The sequence below is a fragment of the Mesoplodon densirostris genome, chromosome 7, assembly GCF_025265405.1.
Source record: "Mesoplodon densirostris isolate mMesDen1 chromosome 7, mMesDen1 primary haplotype, whole genome shotgun sequence".
Taxonomy (NCBI): Eukaryota; Metazoa; Chordata; class Mammalia; order Artiodactyla; family Ziphiidae; genus Mesoplodon; species Mesoplodon densirostris.
In genome coordinates, this window is record NC_082667.1 from 87351606 (window position 1) to 87372201 (window position 20596).

The following is a 20596-nucleotide window of genomic DNA, read 5'->3' on the forward strand; positions in this document are numbered from 1 at the left end:
CCAAGGTAGGAAAAAAAATGCAAATTTTCATCCACAGAGAAATGGATAAAGAAAATGGGGTATATACATAGGATATTATTCAGACTTTCCTATTAGAAGGAAATCCTACCAGTTGTGACAACGGGGATATAAACAGAACACATTATGATAGGTGAAATAAGTCAGTCACAGAAGCACAAAACTGTGTGTTTCCACTTATATGAGGTGAGGTATCTAAAAGAGTCACCCATAAATTGTCAGGGGTGGGGGAGGAGAGAATGGGGAGTTGTTCAACGGGTATAAAGTTACAGTTACACAGGATGAATATGTTCTAGAGAACTGCTGTATGACTAAGCATCTCTAGTTAACGAGGCACACGATTGTTTTCGTTTGAATTAAAAAAAGTTTAATTCAATTGTAACTGACCTACAACACTATGTTAGTTCCAGGTGCATAATATCAATATTTCTGTACATTAGAAAATGATCACCAAGATTAACTCTAGTTATGGTCTAGTTACCATCCGTCACCGTACAAAGTTATAATGCTATTGATTGTATTGCCAATGCTGTATAGTTCATTCCCATGACTCATTTATTTTCTAACTGCTTATCTGTTCCTCTTAATCTCCCTCACCTATTTCACTCATCCACCTACCCTCTTCTGGCAACCACCTGTTTGTTCTCTGTATCTATGAGTCTGTTTCTGTTTAGTGACATTAGTTCATTTGTTTTGTTTTTTAGAGTCCACATACAAATGAGATCATACCGTATTTGTCTTTCTCTGTCTGACATATTGCACTTAGCATAATACACTCTAGCTCCATCCACGTTGCCACAAAATGGCAAGATTTCATTTTTTTTAATTTTTAAAAATTTATTTATTTTACTTTTGGCTACATTGGGTTTTTGTTGCTGCATGCAGCCTCTTTTCTAGTTGCGGCGAGCGGGGATTTCTCTTCCTTGCGGTGCATGGGCTTCTAATTGCGGTGGCTTAGCTTGTTGCAGAGCATGGGCTCTAGGTGAGCAGGCTTCAGTAGCTGTGGTACATGGGTTCAGTAGTTGTGGCTCACAGGCTCTAGAGCGTGGCTCAATAGTTGTGGCACACGGGCTTAGCTGCTCCGTGGCATGTGGGATCTTCCCGGACCAGGGCTTGAACCCATTTCCCCTGCACTGGCAGGCGGATTCTTAACCACTGCATCCACAGGGAAGCCCCTCATTCTTCTTCTTCTTTTCTTTTTTTCTGGCTAATAGTCCATTGTGTGTGTGTGTACAGTTATATATATATATGTATATACATATACATATATATATATATATATATACGTATACATATAAATATATATGTATATATGACACATCTTCTTTATCCATTCATCTATGGATGGACACTTAGGTTGCTCCTATACACTGGCTATTATAAATAATGCTCAATGAACATAGGGGTGCATGTGTCTTTCTGAACTAGTGTTTTTGTTTTCTTCCGAAAAAATACACAGAAGTGGAATTTCTGGATCTTATAATAGTTCTACTTTAAAAGTTTTGAGGAATGAGGTGCACTACTTTTGAAACGAAGTTTACCTGGTGATGTTAGGTGAATCCATCCAAGATCTCTGTGAAGACCTCCAAAACTGTTAAAACATAAGGGTAGGGACTTCCCTGGTGGTCCAGGGTTAAAGAATCTGCCTTACAATGCAGGGTACCTGGGTTCAATCCCTGGTCAGGACACTGAGACCCCACGTGCCACAGTGTAACTAAGGAATGGTGTGGAGGAGGTTAAGGAAAAGACCATGCCAAGCTCAGAGGCCGTTTCAGATGGCAACAAACTCCTGACATTGACTGCAAATCAAAGTTCTTTATGTGGAACAATCGAAGAGGCAGGATGGGTCCTGTTAGCAAGGTCCCCTGAGATGCCAGGTCACCCGACCCCCAGCTCCAGATGCAGAGATGTCCGGGACCCAGGCTTTGCTGGCCTGGGAAGGCTGAGGGTGCCCAGCTGCTGACAGGACACACGAGGTGGGGGGATGAGGGGGGCCGGGGGAAAGAGCTGGTTGCCGCCCAAGGCAGACGAGCGTCTGTGCAGAACTGCCTCGGCTCAGCCTCGAGAAGCCTGGCTCAGAAATCGACAGCAAGTCTTCCAGAAGCTCTGAGCATATTCCATTCAGGTGTCGCTGGTCACATCTGTGGCTGCCCGGATGAAGACTGGGGGCCCACTCGTTCACACACTGAAAGTTACTACCAAATGCAAGAGAGTGAGGGATCAGACCATGAACTACTCTAATTTTAATGCCTAAGTAGAATCACGCGCACCTTATTCTACTTTCCGGTTTTGCATTTGTCATTTCACAGAATGTGTAATTTGTGGGGCTTTTCTAATTGCTTGTCATTTTGCCCGATGCGAAAAAAACAGCACAATAAGAAAACATTATAGTTTTCACTGGTAATGGGCATAAAAATATACGCACTGTTCCTGCTTGAAAAGAGCATTAATGTGAACGTTCCAGATGATTTTCTATTTGGTGATGGGTTAAGCGGCTTGACCACATTCACTTTTATGTAAAGGGAAGATGAGAACATTGCACTCTTCTCGCACTTTAAACTTTAAGAAAATGGATTTCGGGGAACCTGGATAACAAATTAAGAAAGCAATGAGAACTGCACATATTTAGGGGTTTTAGGTTAGTGTCAAAACACAAGGGAACAACCCATGAGGTATGTGTCTTAACAGACCCCTTGGTACAGTGAGATTCCACGGACAGCCTTGTCATCACAGAGCTCAGAACTGGTTGCACGTTTCCCACAGGCCACTTTCTCAGTGTTCGGTGAACAGTGTCGGCTCACTCCCCTGCTTGGGGGCAGAGAGGACCCGTCTCCTTTCCTTTCCGAGATTCCTTTCATGAGGGGCTAGAAAGCTTAAGCACTGGAATTTCATTAAAGAAAAGGAGTATTCCTCAGAGGATTGTAAATGACACAACCCCAAGAGGACTTTCACAGCTGCGTCCCTGTGTCAGAGACCTCCCACGCATGGCCGGGGCCCAAATAACACAGAACAGGGGGGGCCCAAGGGCCGCGGTCCTAGGACGCCGCTCCCCAACCACCAGAGTCCTCCTGCTCCTCAGGGGAAAACAAAGGTGTTCTCAGACACACACAACTTCTGGAGCCAGGAAGTGAGGACCCCACCTGCCTGGCCTATCCCAGGAGAGTGTCTGATGCAGTGCCCAGAACCAGAAAGGGGACCTGAGACCCAACAGAAAGGGAACCACGAGACCGATGCATTCCTCCCCCCGCAAAGAAGCTGCACCCCAGTCCTGACCAAGGAGGGTGCTCTTCAACTAGGAATCTTATCCACACAAATGTGCTGATTTTGAGAAGCTTTTGAAATGCATGGTATTCAACCTCTCAAAGTAAAAAAAAGTAATGAATTATACAGCAACGCGGGAAAATACAGGAAAATGACAATAAACCTTGGAAAACAATGTTTACTAACAGGACCCCAACTGGAAAAATTTAGAAACATTTAAGACGCCTCTGAAAGCCAATAAGACAAGGAAAACAAAACAGAACAAAACAAAACAAAACAAGACAGTATTGGGGCAGGAAGACGGGCAGTGGACATGAACAGGCCCTTCATTTAAAAACAGAAAGACACCAGTCTGAAAAGACCACAGAATGAAGGACTCCAACTACGTGACATTCTCGAAAGGGCAAAAAAACACAGACAGTAACAAGACCAGCAGCTGTCAGGGGCTTAGGGGCACTGGTAGGGAAGGTGGCCCCCAGGGATGTTTCGGGCAGTGAAATGGTTCTGGGTGGCACTGCAGTGGTGGCTGCAGGTCATCACACCTGTCCAAACCTGAACAGTAGGACACAGAGAGTGAGCCTTGATATAAACTACAGACTCCAGGGGAGAATTAGGTGTCAATGCCGATCCGTCACTGAGATGACGCACCACACAGGGCAGAGATGTTACCAAGGGAGGGAACCCAGAGGGACGGGTATAGGAAAGCGCTGTCTGCTCGATTCTGAGTCTCCCCTAACCCTAAAACTGCCCTAATGACTGTCTACCAATTAAAAAGAAGAAACAGCTTCTAAGCACGTGAAAATACTCTCAACCTCATTCACGATTCAGAAAAACCCCAAGGGAACGTCCATACTGCTTACCGGGGCCTAGGATGAGCGGGAACACGCCGCGGCCTCGCCCCTTCCTGTCGGGCATCGCGCTGGAGCCCAGAGTCCCCCTGACTTGACCCACCGCACCCCACCCCACATTTCACGCCGTCCACAGTCTCTACACATGACATCTTTTGATCAGATGACTCACTGTCCCAATTACAATGTTTCAGTTTCTCCACAGGAAGAAACCAAAACCAGCACAGAGGGGAGGCTCTTCAGTCAACCTCAGGGTCTGCCTGCCTTCACGTCCCGCTCTTCCTGACGGGAGGCCCACATCCTAAGGAAGGAGGTCCTTACCAGCACCTCAGGAGCCTCATCCAGTCCACCTCACGCTGCTCTGAGAGCCTCGCCAACCTCTGCAGCTACCCAAGTCCTGGTCACTTCAGGGCCGTCCCCCTTCCCCGAGTCACTGAGCCACGTGCTCTGACAATGCATTTAAAACCAGGCTCGCGGACTTCCCTGGTGGCACACTGGTTAAGAATCTGCCTGCCAATGGTGGGCACACGGGTTCGAACACTGGTCCGGGAAGATGCCACACGCTGCGGAGCAACTAAGCCCGTTCACCACAACTACTGAGCCTGCGCTCTAGAGCCTGCGTGCCACAACTACTGAGCCCACGACCCGCAACTACTGAGGCCCGCATGCCTAGAAGCTGTGCTCCACAATAAGAGAAGCCACCACAATGAGAAGCCCGCGCACTGCCACGAAGAGTAGCCCCCGCTCGCCGCAACTAGAGAACAAAGCCCGCGCGCAGCAACAGAGACCCAACGCAGCTGAAACTGAATAAGTTAAATAGTAAACAAATAAAAAATTAAAATGAATGAGTAAATAAATAACTAAAAGCAGGCTCTGCTTTGTCAGCACTCTGGAGTTCCCTACGTATCGACGGGCAGGATTCCCATCCTCTCCTGTAATTACGTCTGTGAAGTGCCTTTCCCGAGGAGCATAGAAGCTCCTGGAAGCAGGGAATTGCTTCTTAAGATCACATGCACAACCTGAAGACATTTGATGCTTATGGCAAAGATAAAAGACAGAACACTAGATGGTGTGAAGGGTCCTTGAGGCCAAGAGCCAGGAAAGCAGGACACTTCCTCTGGGGACCCTTCCATCAGCAGAGAAGAAAATGTCCGTGGCCAGAACTGGCACTCAATTCGCTTTGAGCTGAGAAGCACCCATGTAATTACATAGGCTCCCCAAAGAGTAATTACTCCCACATTTAAGAAAGGAGATGGCTTTCCAGGCAGGGAAGGCAAGTACAGTCTTCCCAGCTGGATGCACTGTGTGTGCTGATGGTCACGATGGAGCTGGGCCCCAGAGCTCTGCTCTCCCCTCAAACCCCCAACCTCACCCTCACCCTCAGCTGAGGAGCTGCTTCCCTGAGAACAGAGAAGCCATCGGAGGGCTTCCCCACCTGCAACCCTGCTCAGCCATCCCCTCCCCACTCCAGGACCACGGGCAGCAGCTCTCCCCTCCCCCACACGCATCTACTGGATCATTCCCACTGTTATTTCTCCCATCACAACACAACACAACACAACACAACATCCTCCCCGGACCTCAGCTCCTACCTCAGCTACTGTCCAGTTTCTATTTTCCCCGTCACAGCAAAATGTCTTGAAAAAGTTGGGACCAGAACAAACCCAGTTCTCCCACTCCTCTCTCCTAAGCCTCTCCGATCAGGATTTTACCCCACAGATCCATCCAAACGCATCATCAGCGAGGTACGACCTCCCCCCAGTGCTAGGCTCGATGGTTAATGGCTCCGCGGAACGGCAACCTCGTTTGTCCAGTCACCCAGGGAACCTCTAAAGTGCTTCCCACATGCAGACAAAACGCTGTGATTAATATTTTAGGAGAAATACTCAGCGTGGAGAATACACTTGAGCTGCTGGAGGAAAGAGGTAGCGGCACAGAAGAAAAGTTTCTGTAACTACAGGAATGAACAGATGAGCTGTTTTAATGGTAGCAAGTATGGGATGAAGGAGAACGAATAAAAACCACTTAGAAGACGACATTAACAAGGCTCACACTACAACGTGGTAACAGAGGATGGAGAACGACTTTAGAATGAACTCATTTTTCTGGGCAGGTGACAGGCTGGATGATGCAACGATGAGCCACCAGGGACAACAGGACAAGGCAAGGGGCAGGGGAGCTGTAAATAATCATTTCTGGATCTACTGGATCTAGTAATCCGAGGTGCCCTTTGGACACCATAGAGATGCTGGCAAGTGGCTGGACAGAGGCATCTATCTGGTCCAGGTGGGAGAACTGACAGAGTTGGAGGTGAAAAGCACCAGAGGGTGAGATCAGACGGGTTGAAGAGTCATGAACCAAGGGTGAAAAGACAACACACAAAGAGGGCGGAAGAAAGAATCAGTCAGGAAGACAGCAAGGAGAGATCTGTCACAGAAACCAACAGAGCAGACTCTGCAGATGGCAAGGCGACAGTAGTCTGAGGTGACGACTGGCAAATCTCCACTGCTTTGTATGCTGGATGCCAGGTCACCTCAACCGGATCAGGTTCCGTGGAGGGGCAGAACCAAGACCGCAGGCTGCACTATACAATTCAGCTGGGAAACAAGAATCTTTGCCAGAGACCGCACTGCATGGTGTGTAACGCTACCCTCTGAGATTGTAAGAGACAAAGAGCGAAATTTACTGGAAGGGTGACAAGGCTGTTCTTCCAGATGATCCTCATTGCATCCCTCGACTGAGCACTGAAAACAATGTACCTATGTGACAACGGTGTTCTACTGAACAGACAAGTTATATGCACTGAGTGCTCCCTGGACAGCATGCTCTCGTCTTACAGGAAGCACAAGGAAGGCACCAATGTCAACACGTTAGGGGCTGTCACTCAGGAAGTCTCGCGGCCTACAGCGGGATCCTCAAGGAAACCTTTTTTTTTTTTTTTCTTTTTGCGGTATGCGGGCCTCTCACTGTTGTGGCCTCTCCCGTTGCGGAGCACAGGCTCCGGATGCGCAGGCCCAGCGGCCATGGCTCACGGGCCCAGCCGCTCCGCGGCATGTGGGATCCTCCCAGACCGGGGCACGAACCCGTATCCCCTGCATCGGCAGGCGGACTCTCAACCACTGCGCCACCAGGGAGGCCCCTCAAGGAAACCTTTTAACGCTCGAGAACAAAAGTGCTTCGGCAGGACAATGTAAGTCAAGCAAGGGATGGTGTTTTGCCACAAATGTCAAGAACACGAGGCTTGTACTGTGGCTCTAAGAGGATCCTGGGATCTACACGTAGAACTTGCCAGAAACACTTGGTGCTAACCTGCTCCTCTACGCTTTGTCTAACCACATCTTTTACCTACTCCTACTTTCCCATTTTAACCTTTGAACTATTCGCCTCCCAAGGTGTTATCACAAAAGAACAGCAGCAGGTAAACACATAAACAGCAAAACTCACCAGAGGCTGATTCATTTTCCGCTGCTCTTGGAACAACGTGCAGGACTGTGACAGTGGAAGCGGACCTGGAGAAGGAAAACGCAGGCAGTGAAGCTACGACTGAAGCGGCTCGGGGTGCACGAGCACCCGCCCCGCGCTCCACAAGAGACCCCTGTGGGAGACCCGTCCTTTCACCTTCAGAAGGGCCTGTGAGAATAAGGAGGGAGCAACCACCCTCAGGTCTGTAACTCCCACGTGACTGTGGTACCTGAGGGGATACTTTATTTTTCCGTAGCGAGTGTACATTGAATCCTATTAAAATAAACCTCCGTCATTAAATATGAAATTTAAAAACGCTTATAGTTTATCTCTTCCAAGTCTGTTAACAACTTAGATCAGAACATCCACAGGATACCCAGAATAAAGGGACACACTCAGGTGCGTTTCAGTCTTGCCATGATTTGTACAAACTTTACAAACTTAAGTGCGACGCTCGAAAACATCTTTTATTAAAACTGACTTTAAGTGGACAGAACACCTGCCCTAGGAGTTTGGAGTCCTGTGAGCGACCCCACGTGCACACCCGGTGAGGATCCAGGACACGTCATCTCCCTTCTCAGGCCCCATCGCTTCCCTCCTCACCCGAGGCAGCAGGACAGAAGCCCTGCAGACTCGTCCTGCACCGATTACACTGGGCGACTCCACAGGGCACAACCCAGGGGGGCGGCGGACGCTTACATTAGACAACCAAGGTGCTGACGCGCCTCGAGACACACGCGCGAGATGCCGAGACGGCGACAGGAGGGGGAGGACGAGGAGGAGGTGGAGGATCGGGGTTGGACGGAGGGGAGGACGCGGCACGTCCCGGTCGAGCCTGTGGACCCTGCTCCCCCAGGACACCCGGAGCTCACAAGTCCCAGGGGAGCCCCATCCGGAGCAGCCAGCCCTGTCCTCCAGCCCGGCCCCTCCACCTCCGGGAAGCGGTCAAACCCTCCAGGTGGCTCTACCGCGGGGCCCAGGGCGGGCTACCCCAAGCCCTGCTCTTCAAGGGCCGCAGGCTCCACAACCAACTAAAGGCCTGCAGACGCAACACCTACCCCGTGGGGACTCGCTCACCGGCCCCGCGCTCCCGAGGCTCCGGTCCGGGGGCTGCTCCTCGGGCACGCTCCTCTTCCGGGGTCTCTATTTTTAAAATATTTATAAGTAACCCATTTTGTAGAAAACACCTATCTTTCATCATAAGAATTATGACACTTTATACTTTCATTCCAGCCTAACTTTTATACTCTATTTTCTACCATTTGGCAACTTATACCCTACGCTCTAGTCAAAAAGAATCTCATTTACAGTCACTTAAATATATTGTGTTGGTTCTCAAGTCCAGGATGTTCCTTCTGCCTGGTATGCCCCTGACCTTCTCTCCACGTGGAACATTCCTACTGACGTTCAAAACCTAATTCCAAGACCCCCTCATTGTTGGCATTCTCTTTAATATCCCCTAGAAGGGTTACTGACTCCAAGTTCTGTTTTACAAATTTATATTTTTATGATCTATTTATTTAATAGCCTATCCCTATTCGATTGTAATGAGTTGTTCATGTATCTCTCACACTCTCTTTTGAGTTCCTCTGGCCTTTATTTTTTCTTTTATCTCTTACCCATAAGCACCGTGCTTGCCCCATAGTACGTGCTCAACGTGTTGGCTGAGTGAAAAAAGACACCTTTTAGCTCTAATCATTTGTGAAATTTCATTTAAAATGACATCAGATTACCCTTTGTTTCCTAACTTAATTTCTAGTACTATACTATAGAATGTACACTCAGAACATCGTCAGTGGCCTACAGAAACAGTGTTCTCACTGGACTTCATGCATATAGTCAACCCCCTTATAACTTTCTCTGGCATACAACTGCCAGACATGTTATTAAAAAAAAAAAAAAAAAAAAGATGTACCAACCCCTCACCTATTAGAAGACTTCCAGAAGCTCTCCATTCCTTATGGTATCTTTTCTACTTGATTTTTCAAATACCTCTGTCTTACTTAATCTATTCAGAACTGCCTTTTCCACCTTTGGCTTTTCATTTTCAATTTCATTCATATCATTATCTGCACTTAACCATTGAACCTAAGCATATTTCAGTTTCTTATGCAAGTTTCCTCACTAGAGGTCAAAGGGGCAAGGACTATTGTGATAAAATATTAAATAAACAGACGATAGAACTTTGTTCTATTGGTCTGGGAAAATTACTACCTGAAACAAAATAATTCTGGAAACTGAAGGGATCAGACCAGTCAGCTTTGTTTACTTCAGACTCAAATCAATGTCTTGTCTTTACCTGAGCTCTGGTTACATTTAGAAAAAAGTACTGTAAATACAGTGAATGAGCAAGGCCACTATCTGAGACGTGTCTGGGTCCTTAGTATAGTAACTGGGGGAATGGTAAGCGTTGGTCAATGTTTGCTGATTGATGACTCAATAAATCTGGTTAAGCCTCACCATCAGAATTCCAGATTTTTTAACAAGCTTCTCAGTCTTTTCAACCCAAAGAAAAAACTAAAGAAAACCAGATGACAAGAATTTCAAATTGTAAAATATCCTGGTTGTCAAATTTAAATAGGGATATCCTGTGCAATGGAGAGGCTGGCTGGTGCCAATTTCACATTTTGTTCTCTAGTGTCCGGACGAAGCCTGCTCTGCCAGTGAGCTGACAGGTCGAGAGCACTCCAGCTTCCACAGACACCCGAGAACTTTCTATTTTTCATGGTCTTCCTGCCTTACCTAAGGGAAGGACTATATTCACAATGAAAAGAGTTATGATTAATCACCAATAGAGAGATTCTTCCACTTTCTGGGTGCCCACGTTAAAAGTCTGGTGTAGTCAACACTCCCTCTAACATAGATCGTGTATTGAAATGAGAAAACTATCACCTAATATGGCCAGAGAGATGAAGGGACTTGGCCCAGCTGAGCCCAGGAGACACCTCTAATTCAAAACCTCAACCATTAACCTAGTGATTGTGATCAAGGAGACTTACAGCACATAAGAGATTCAAAAAGCATATTAATCCACCTCCGGCAACACTGCCAGTTTAAAAGAATGATTAACCTTCTCTCCCACTTGACTCAACCTGGCTATGTATTATACCACTCTAAATGCTAGCAGACTCTATGCTTATGGCTTCCATTAGGTAGCACTTAGTATACACAAAAACTTTCTTCAAGAAGTAATTACTTTTGAAACCATAAACGCTTCAGTTGGGAAAAGAGAAAAAGAAAGGAGGTGCAAGTAAAGGGAACTAGGAAAAAATAAGAAAATACCCTCAAATATAAACATGTTCATTCAAAAAATAATTTAAAGGGGATTTAAACGATACTAGGTGAGCATTTATTCTGTTTCTGCTTTAAATAAAGCATTCTGTTCTATTTGTTAGGTGTTGTACTGGTTTAGTATCTAATGTCTGTTAAAAACCTCTCAAAAGAGATGTATTCATTCTGGTATCCTAAGCACCTATCTGGATGAACAGCACAAGCAATGGGAAGTCATGGGGCATAATGGACCTTGCAAAGGCTCTGGAATCCATCTCTTACTTATGGTCTTTGAGACTCAGGCTCCTCCTCTATGTAGTGTTCATAAAACTTAGTGGAGATAGAACACTAGGGACACAGAAGGTCAAAGCAGGTATTTACTATGACTTTTCAAATATCTTCCTTTAGGAAAACAAATATATTTTATTTGCAATGAGGCTTTCTTGTGAATTTTATTCTTCTAAAGAAAAATATTTTTAGTGAACAATTGATTCGTTTGCCTCCCTGTGCTACTTTATTGACAATACTCAGGTAGGGGTGGTTTTCTCTCAAGCAGTTACCTCCATGTGATTTGTATTTCAGACCTTCCTAAAAGCATGTTTTCCTGCTCTTTCTTTCCACCCCATCCCAGCTCTACTTAAAATATTGTGATCCTCTATTAAAATGCACAGAACCCTGGGAAAATAAGGAGAAGCAAAATGTTTGTCACTGCCAGCTCTGGTATGCATATATCAGAGAATAAATTATAACTGATGAAGACGGAAATGGGACCCATATCTGTCTGACTTCAGAAACCAGAAGTGTAGGGCTTCCCTGGTGGCGCAGTGGTTGAGAGTCCGCCTACCGATGCAGGGGACACGGGTTCGTGCCCTGGTCCGGGAAGATCCCACATGCCATGGAGCGGCAAGGCACGTGAGCCATGGCCGCTGAGCCTGCGCGTCCGGAGCCTGTGCTCCGCAACGGGAGAGGCCACAACAGTGAGAGGCCCGCATACAGCAAAAAAAAAAAAAAAGAAAGAAACCAGAAGTGTAGCTACTACAAGCTGATGAATTGGAACTCAGATCAAGGCCTAGAGTGGAGAGGAGTCTTCTGATCAGAAGGGGAAAGTAAACAAAGGGCAGCGTTTAATTATTTAATAATAAGTAAGAGAATGACTATGGTGTTTTTACAGAACAGGATATAATATTGAAATAAAAACCCCCAAAGTGACACAGAAACATAATGCAATCCTCTTAAGCTACAACCCTTCCTAAACCAAACCATACCATTCTCTTCACACAGCCTGGAAAGTCAAAAGAAAGGGGATACTGATCTTCATCACACTGGCATTAGAAGCAGATCTAGTTTTAATGAAGTTTTACTTCATGGACTGAAGTTTCCCCCAAAAAAGGGTAAGCTTTTTTCTCAAGAAACATCACTGTGTAATAATCAAGGAGCCAGGGATGGTGGTATTCATTGTTCTAAGTACAGGGATTTGTTTTGCAGAAAGAAGTACCAATCAGAAAGAGAACTGACCAATAATTACTTAACTGCTTCAGAAGTAGATTTCTAAATCTACTTTTAGATTAATTGATAGTTAGAAAAATCTTACTAAGTTTATTCATTTAGAGGAAATCTGTGCAAGCCTCTGAAACCAAGAGGTATTGTATCAAAAGAGATAAGGTCACTAGACACTTATGTAAGAGCTACTTCTTCCTCAAATGGCCACCATATAGTCATTTCTGACTATTACATTACCAAGAAGTAACAATGCACCTTTAGGAAACTAGTATGAAAGAAAAACATAATAAAATTTTTTGCAGGTGACTCTTTGATCTCATAGGTGTGTGTTAATTTTCCAAAGTTGGGACTGGATCCCGCCTTTACAAAATACTCCTTGAAATATCGCATTGAAAATCTTCTCTTTTACTCCTTATTGTAAACACTGTGTATGTTTTTAAGAAGACCAATAAAAAACTATGGACTATGGGGCTTCCCTGGTGGCGCAGTGGTTGAGAGTCCGCCTGCCGATGCAGGGGACATGGGTTCGTGCCCCAGTCCAGGAAGATCCCACATGCCACGGAGCGGCTGGGCCCGTGAGCCAGGGCCGCTGAGCCTGCGCGTGCGGAGGCTGTGCTCTGCAACTGGAAGTGCCACAGCAGTGACAGGCACGTGTACCGCAAAATATATATATATATATATATATTATATATATATTTATGTGTGTATATATATATATATATACACACAAACATATATATATATATGGACTATAAAATTATTTTTCCAGTAGTGAAATTATGGAGAATATGACTTGCATTTCTACTGTATTCCCGCAAAAAGAGGAAGTCCTTTTCCACAAAGACTCTCATCAATGTTAACTCTGGGAGAGAAGTACTTGTAGTTGTCTCATGCTTTGTGGTGAAAGACTCGCACTTTTCCCCGTCTCTATTGTGGGAAACAGGGCACACTTTGGGCTGAGCATTCATGCTGTGGTCGGAAAAGAAAGAAACGAAAAATACCCTCATTAACACTGCTCTTTAACAAGTTCAGCAAATGGGCCTCAGGCATTCTAAACAGCAGCAGTTAAAAAATAACTTTAGATTTCATACATTTCTTCCAGTAGGATGAAAAGCTGAGGTATGTTAACTTTAATTTTATGGTTTGGGTGAATACAGAGTTCGATTACTCCCTGTCAAAGCAGAAATCAGCCTTTTACAGGGAGTAAGTGCTAATTAAGCAAAACAGAGTAAGCATGTTATATGAAGTATATTTGATTCTTTCCTGTGCACTTTGGCTGCACAAGCTCTAACCACAGTTTCCGTAGGGACCATCAGTGCTCCCTAAGAATGCCAATGCAGTGTTCCGTCCAGTTAGTGGGGTGCAGAGACCACTCAGAATGCTGATGCTTTCCACAAAGGAGATGGGGCTAGGGAGGCAAATGCAATCAGGGAGTATTACCTCTGTCTCGTGTGCCTGCTACAAAACAGTGTCCTCTCAAGACTACTCTATCCCTTCTTTGCTTTATACGTGTATGTGTAAGTTTGTGTAGGTAAGCTTTACAAGTCTCTCATAAGAGAAAACTGAAAATGCCCAGGAAAAAGACAAAACTGCTTCAACAGAGAAAGGTCTCTCTGTTCCAGTTGACGAGGATATAGAGTTAATAACAGGAAATATCCATCCCCTGAAACTGTAGGAAACATGGATGCTTCCACAATTTACTCAAAGTCTCACTGACCAGGCTGTAATTTTAATTATTATTTCTTATGATTATGGTAGATAAAAAGTCTCAGTAGTATGCTAAAACTCTTTAACACTTGTTGACCTTTTTTCTTGATAGCTTTCCTCCTGCCAGGCTCCAGCTAACAGTAGCAGTAACAGATATCCAGATCTTAAGAGGATAGAAGTATAATGGTGCACTGAATATGGAAAGGAAGAACCAGTAATGGTTCCTATACATTCATAACGCGAATCAGCATCAAACTAAGGAAAAAAGCTTCCCCAAGAAGAAGTTGACAGCAAATAGTTTCGCCTCTTAATGCACTGAGGAAACAACTTTGAAGTTATCCGTAGCCACCGCTTCTGAAGCGACCAGTAGCTTTGCAACTATTAGTTTACTTGTATTAGATTAATTTATATTAGAGTTTATTTAATGTAATTGCTCACAAATTTTAAACCATTTTGTAGAGTAGTGTTCTGTATCTGTTTAAATGAAATGCTTTCCTAAGCTCAAGATCAGTGTTTTTATGTTGTGTAAATTATGAAATTACTGTGGAATATCTGGTAAACTTGATAGGAAACCCCAGATGTCAGCACTTTGCTGGGCAAGATTTAAAGTGGCCCACACCACTAACCCTCATCAGGAGCAGTAGCAGTGGGCTAAGTCATAAGGGCACGCCCATCCATTACATTCACCCAGGATACCGTGAGTGAGAATCAAAGGGCAGTCAGAGACCTCTACGCTCAGATTCCACTGCCAAGAAATGGCCTAAGTCAGCTCTTGTTGTTGAAGAAAATAACCCTTTAGGAATCAGACTGAATCCTATTTTAAGTTTTAGAGGAGGAAGGATACTATTTAAACATTGATGAAATGTGCCTCTCTTTTTTTATCAGCATAGAAATTTATTGGAATTCAAAAGAATATGGTTATATTTAGCATAGTGTAATAATGATCTAAAGCACGTATCATCGCTGGCTCTGAAACAGTTCTAAAGATGTCATTCTTTTGAAGTAAAAAATATGCAGTAAAAATGTACAAGGAAGCAAAAATATGAAAAAAAACAGTTTGCTGAGTATGGGAAGTTGTTACAAGAGGGGCACACCAAGATAATTGTAACAGAGTCCAAATTACATAACATGCAGCAAGGAGTTCTCTTGCTTTAACAACTCCTAGAAAATAAACCAGTAATCTCAATGCAAGAATATCACCACTGGGATAACAGGACAAATTTTCTGAGGCACACAGGTAGTAATTCACTATACTTCCCCTTTCTCTAATACCTTTTCTCACACCAATTTCTTTTCTTTCCTCGAGGATAGATTTTATCCTGTTGAAAACAATTTTAGTTTTATTTGTAAAGTGGAGTAAATAATATCCTGAGTGAAGTAGGCAGCGTTTTAGCTGAAGATGCTCAGGAATCAAACTTTTGAAAAAGGCCAATCAGCTAGCTAGCTAGCAGTTACCATCAGTGGCTTGCAGAAAAAAAAATTACAGATGATGTTTGTTAAATAGATAAAAAGAATAAGCAGTTTAAAATGGGTGAAAAATCCCAGGATCTATTGTGACCTAGACCAGAGGTCCCTAACCTTTTTGGAACCAGGGACCGGTTTCCTGGAAGCAAATTTTTCCAGGGAGGGGAGGCGGGGTGTGTGGGGTTCAGGCGGTAATGTGAGCCATAGGGAGCGGCAGATGAAGCTTATAGCTGGCTTGCTTGCGACTCACCTCCTGCTGTGCAGCCCAGTTCCTAAGAGGCTGTGGACTGGTACCCGTCCGAGGCCAAGGGGTTGGGGACCCCTGACCTAGACACTCAAAAGCAGACAGTTGACCTTTGATTAAGCCCATTTTCCTGTGGAGTGAGCCATAAGGGGCTCCAAGACACAGTTTCGTTTCAATGTTTCAGTGTTCACAGCCAGAGGGCAAACTCAGAATGTCTCCTCCTCTTGCAAAAACTGGACCACGAATGAGAAGTAGCCCTTCACGCACAACATCCCTGCAGATCTGATGGGCTTGACTGCCCAGAAGGATTGGGCTCTTCGTGCTGGTAGCAGAGCCTCATGCTAATCCCAGATCCTTAGCCATGAGTGTTGCTCCAAATCCGCCCTGATAGTAATTAGCCAGGTGAACTCCATCCATCACCCCAGGTACAGGATTGTAAGTGTCACTTGACCAACATCATCCTAAGCTCTTATTTAGGATTTTAGCCAAGAGTTTTGGGTCAAGCCCTAACCTGAGTCCCAGATTCATAGCTTCAGCAGTTCCAATCCTACTAATAGCTAACAGCAAGTGTTTGCAGATCTTCAAAGCCTGGCCAGTCCCGACAGCTCCACGATGCACCACATGGGAGCCCATGCACCACAGCAGCTCAACCCCTCCCATCCTAAGTGTGAGGTTGCCAGACCGAGCCGTTCCCACACCACCAGAAACAGGGGCATCCGAGAAAACTGCTCCCATTTTCTCAACTTCTTTGGCCAATTCTCTCAAAACCATAGGATCAACAGTACTGGAATCTATTAATAGTCTTTCTTCACTTTTTTTTGAATTCCATTTGCTCCAGTATAAGCTTCTAGCGCACTGATGCACTGTAATAATTCTGTCACCTTTTTCGGCTACATCCGCTGCAGAAGACACTACCGGGTTCACTTGCATCTAGCAGCTCTTTGCATGCATCAGGGAACACATCAGCAATAGTGAGTGGCTAGCCATGTTTCAAGAGCTCTTTTGCCATTGGATTCCCCACGTTGCCTACTCCAATGAATCCAACTGGAGTCTTGGAAGCTACTGACCTAGATAGAACACAGCGCTTCAAGGCTGGCCACCGACGGCTGCTGTGGACGACTCCCTGTACCAGAGGCAGGAGGTGGCTCCACGGAGACGGAAGGAGGCTGACACGTTGCCCGCGCCCCTCCTTCCCACGGTGACCTCCTCGACCCCCGGCTCACCCACTGGCTGCTATAGGGTGTGTGGTGCGGAGGGCCGGCTCGGCTGTGGCGATTCTTAATACCTCTTTGGTACTAGGTTACACATACAATTTCACCTAGTGAGCGATTTAACAGAAGGAATTTTTTTCTACGGCATTTTTGTGGCACGGCAGATAGAAGCGAGGTCACTATTTCTTTGAAAAACTGAACTAAAAATTTATAGAAAGTCATGATTCATTCTACAAATATGCTGAGTCAAAGAAATGTGGAAATTGATGCGATGGAGGAAGAGCGCTAGACTTCCCTGATGCTCAACTGGGACCTTTCTTCTGGTGTCAGAACATGGTTGTGTAACTCCTGTAATCCCAGTGGATTTTCCAAAAATTCCAGAATCTTCAGATTTTGGTAGCCCCTGTTTACTGCCTTTGCCCCCCCATGCCAAACCCCCACCCCACCCTGCACACATTTATTTTTTGCCCGTTGTCCTCCGGGGGGCTTTATATAGTTATTGCAGCAGTTTGTTAGACTACTGACCCCCAGTGAAAATGCCCCTCTCCCCCGTTTTCTCACCCTGTGTAGTTTTGTTCCACCTTGACCTGGGTTTGGTCACATGACTTGCTTTGGCCCAATGGCATATCAAGAGCTGAAGCTTGGAGAGTACTCGTGCTTTAGGGCTTGTCCTCATGGAAACCTGACATGTTAGGAAGCCTGGCTAACCTAGTGGAGAATAGGCCCAGGCCACAGCCAGCACCAATGGCCAGACATGTGAAAGCAACCAGCCCCAGTCCAGCAACCAGATGATGGCAGCCTCAGGAGTCACCTCAGGTGAAAGCAAGACAGATCCACCCAGGGGATCCCAGCCCATTCTGCTGATTCACAAATTGTGAGGAGATAAAGTGCCTGCTGTTTTAAACCACCAAGCTTAGGAGTAGTTCATCACACAGGAAGAGATATAACTATCTTCACTGTTAGATTATCTTCCCATTTTATACCATGTTTCCCCTCAAACGACTGTTCCTTTATCCAAGATTCTAGAAAAGAAATAACAACTGATGAGGCTGACAGAGCCTTAACATTTTTTAAAAGCTTTATAAACTTTTAAAATAACTATGTTAAAAAAATCAATATTTATTTGATCACAAAATTATTTTCTTCAGTTGCCTTAAGAAGTAATGCAGAATTGCACTAAGTTTATAAATCTGGAGGCTCTAAAAATGTGTTATTCCTTGGATTCAAGTCCTAGTGTACTTTATGTGGGCATTCACGTTTGCAAAATGATTCCAGGAAATTTGCGATTTCATTTTACAACTTTGGCCTAAGGAGTCTTATGATATTTTACCTGAGAAAAATAATACATTAATTCCACTTTCAGCTATTAAACCCATGGCTTCCTGTATTTTCTAAATTCCCTATCAGTAAAGAAGACTACGTATAGCGTACAAGACTGTCATGATTAGGAGGAAGGTAGTACAGAAAGAGCCTGTCAAATTAGGCATTGCCCAGTCCTGTCAGTATACTAACGTGGGGAGCCACAGGCAGCTTGAAGCCTGGAAAAAAGACAGATACAATGTAATGATTATCCTAAGGATCCGGATAATGAGTCCTATGATTTTCTTTTAAATATTAATGGCAGAGGATTCTGGGGAAATGATGGTGGCTACAGAGAAGATTTTTATTCCTGAATATGCCACCCCTCCCCTCAATACACAAGCCCCCACCCCCACAAAGAAGAAAGAAAAGCATCTAGAATAGCAAGATCAAAAACCCACAGACAACATCTACAACAAGGTGTCCACATGAACTGCAACATACAGACAGGTAGGAACAAATCAACAACAGGAAAAAGACCTACATATGTGTATCCCAAGGTGTGTGGGAGGAAGATGAGGGAAGGACTCTCTCTCTCTTTCAGGAGAGCCAAAGGTTACTATGGTTCAAGAACTCACTGAGATTGAAAAACACTGAGAAGAGCGACAGAAACCAGGAGTGAACGTTGCAGGCTCCACTTTGCAGCTGAGTGCAAGAACTTTGAAATGTTCTGAGGATGCCAAGTGTTCTGGGGTCTGTGAAACCTTGACACCTATCAAACCAAAGCACCATTCCAGAACAAACCCCCATACTCAACAAGGACAAGAAAGAGGAGCCCTGGGTAAATGGGCAGAGGAGGGCCAAGGAGGAAGATTTTAGAAATTTTAAGGTCATTTTTAAAAATTATGTTGTGAAAATAATAGAAGATAGTGAGCCCTGGAGTTCTGAAGCTAGAAATTATATTCTGATCTATGATTCCCTCCTAAAGTGGAAACTTATTTCATTTAAAAAGGAGTGACAGAAGAGTATTCCACTCACATCCTGTAGAAAATCAGTGAGAAAAAAAAAGAAAAAAGAAGGGTGAAAAGAAAGTTCCAGCAAATCCTGAAAACGTGACAGAAAGACACGTCCACAGAACAAATGAAATTTATTGCCTGATATTGCGGAAAAAGTAAAAGAAATTTTAAAAGGAATAGAAACTGGTTTTAAGAAAAACATAAAAGAAATTAGAAAAAATCAGAAATGAAGTGATTGGAGAATAGCAAGATTTGAAAAGGTGAAAAAATTCAGTAAGTAATTTGTTTAAAAAAAATCATGTCTCGAGAGAAGGTTAAACTAGAAGGAACACAAGTTTGAATAAACACAGTGGATAATGCCTCCTTGGAGAAATAGCTGATTTCAAATCCAGCATAAGAAACGAACTACATGTTCCTGTTACACCTTGTCGTACAAGAGAGCTGGGAAGACTTCAAAGACTACTGTGGTTGTGTGGAAAGGACTCAGGAGCCAACATGAACAGGATCCGTGAACCTAAGAGGGGACCATCTCTGCATCGATATTTATAACAACCTCACTGAAAACAACAACAAAGAAAGAAAATACCTCATTAGTCATCTTCGGAAGCTACTTTGCAGTCAACCTTTCTCTCTCCTGTTTTTTCTTTTTTTGTAAAACTGGTAAATAAAATAAAAGAAACATTTATTCTTCCTTTCCTAATTAAACTGTAACTCAGGGCAACCAAGTAGTTGATGAAATAATGTTCTAGCTAGTAAATGAATAATAATCTCATTAGTAGAATATCACCATTTGGTACCCTTAAGAAATTAATGGATCTAGACATTGATCATTAATGGCTGCAACGTCACAGTAAGACAGACACTTTATAGTTCCTTTTGGAATTCATCAATATTATCTATGAAGTAAACTTGACAAAAAATCACACCTGAATTATGTCAGTGCTCTAGATCTATCTACCAACTGACAGTAAATACATGGGCCAAAGGAGCATGATAAATATATAAGCATAAAGGGGATGCAATCAGCATAATCCAGACAGTTGGGAACCCTACTGGATGAATGCTTTGAATTCAATGACAAACACTTGCAAGAAAAATGAGCAAATTGAGTTCTTTTAAACCTATACTTTAAAAGAAATTGTGTTTGGATCAGCAATCAAATAAATAATGGTTATTAAAATAAAAATACATTTATAGGACAATCAAGGAAACATGAACTGACTGGCTATTTGTTGATATTAAGGAATTATTATTATTTGCGGATGTGTGATAATGACACAGTTGAGCTTAAAAAGG

General features: G+C 44.1%; 1 pseudogene; it reads right to left on the reverse strand.

Moving 5' to 3' along the window:
- Positions 1–15980: 15980 nt before the first annotated feature.
- Positions 15981–19898, reverse strand: LOC132493225 (3-hydroxyisobutyrate dehydrogenase, mitochondrial-like; annotated as a pseudogene).
- Between the last annotated feature and the right edge of the window lie 698 nt (positions 19899–20596).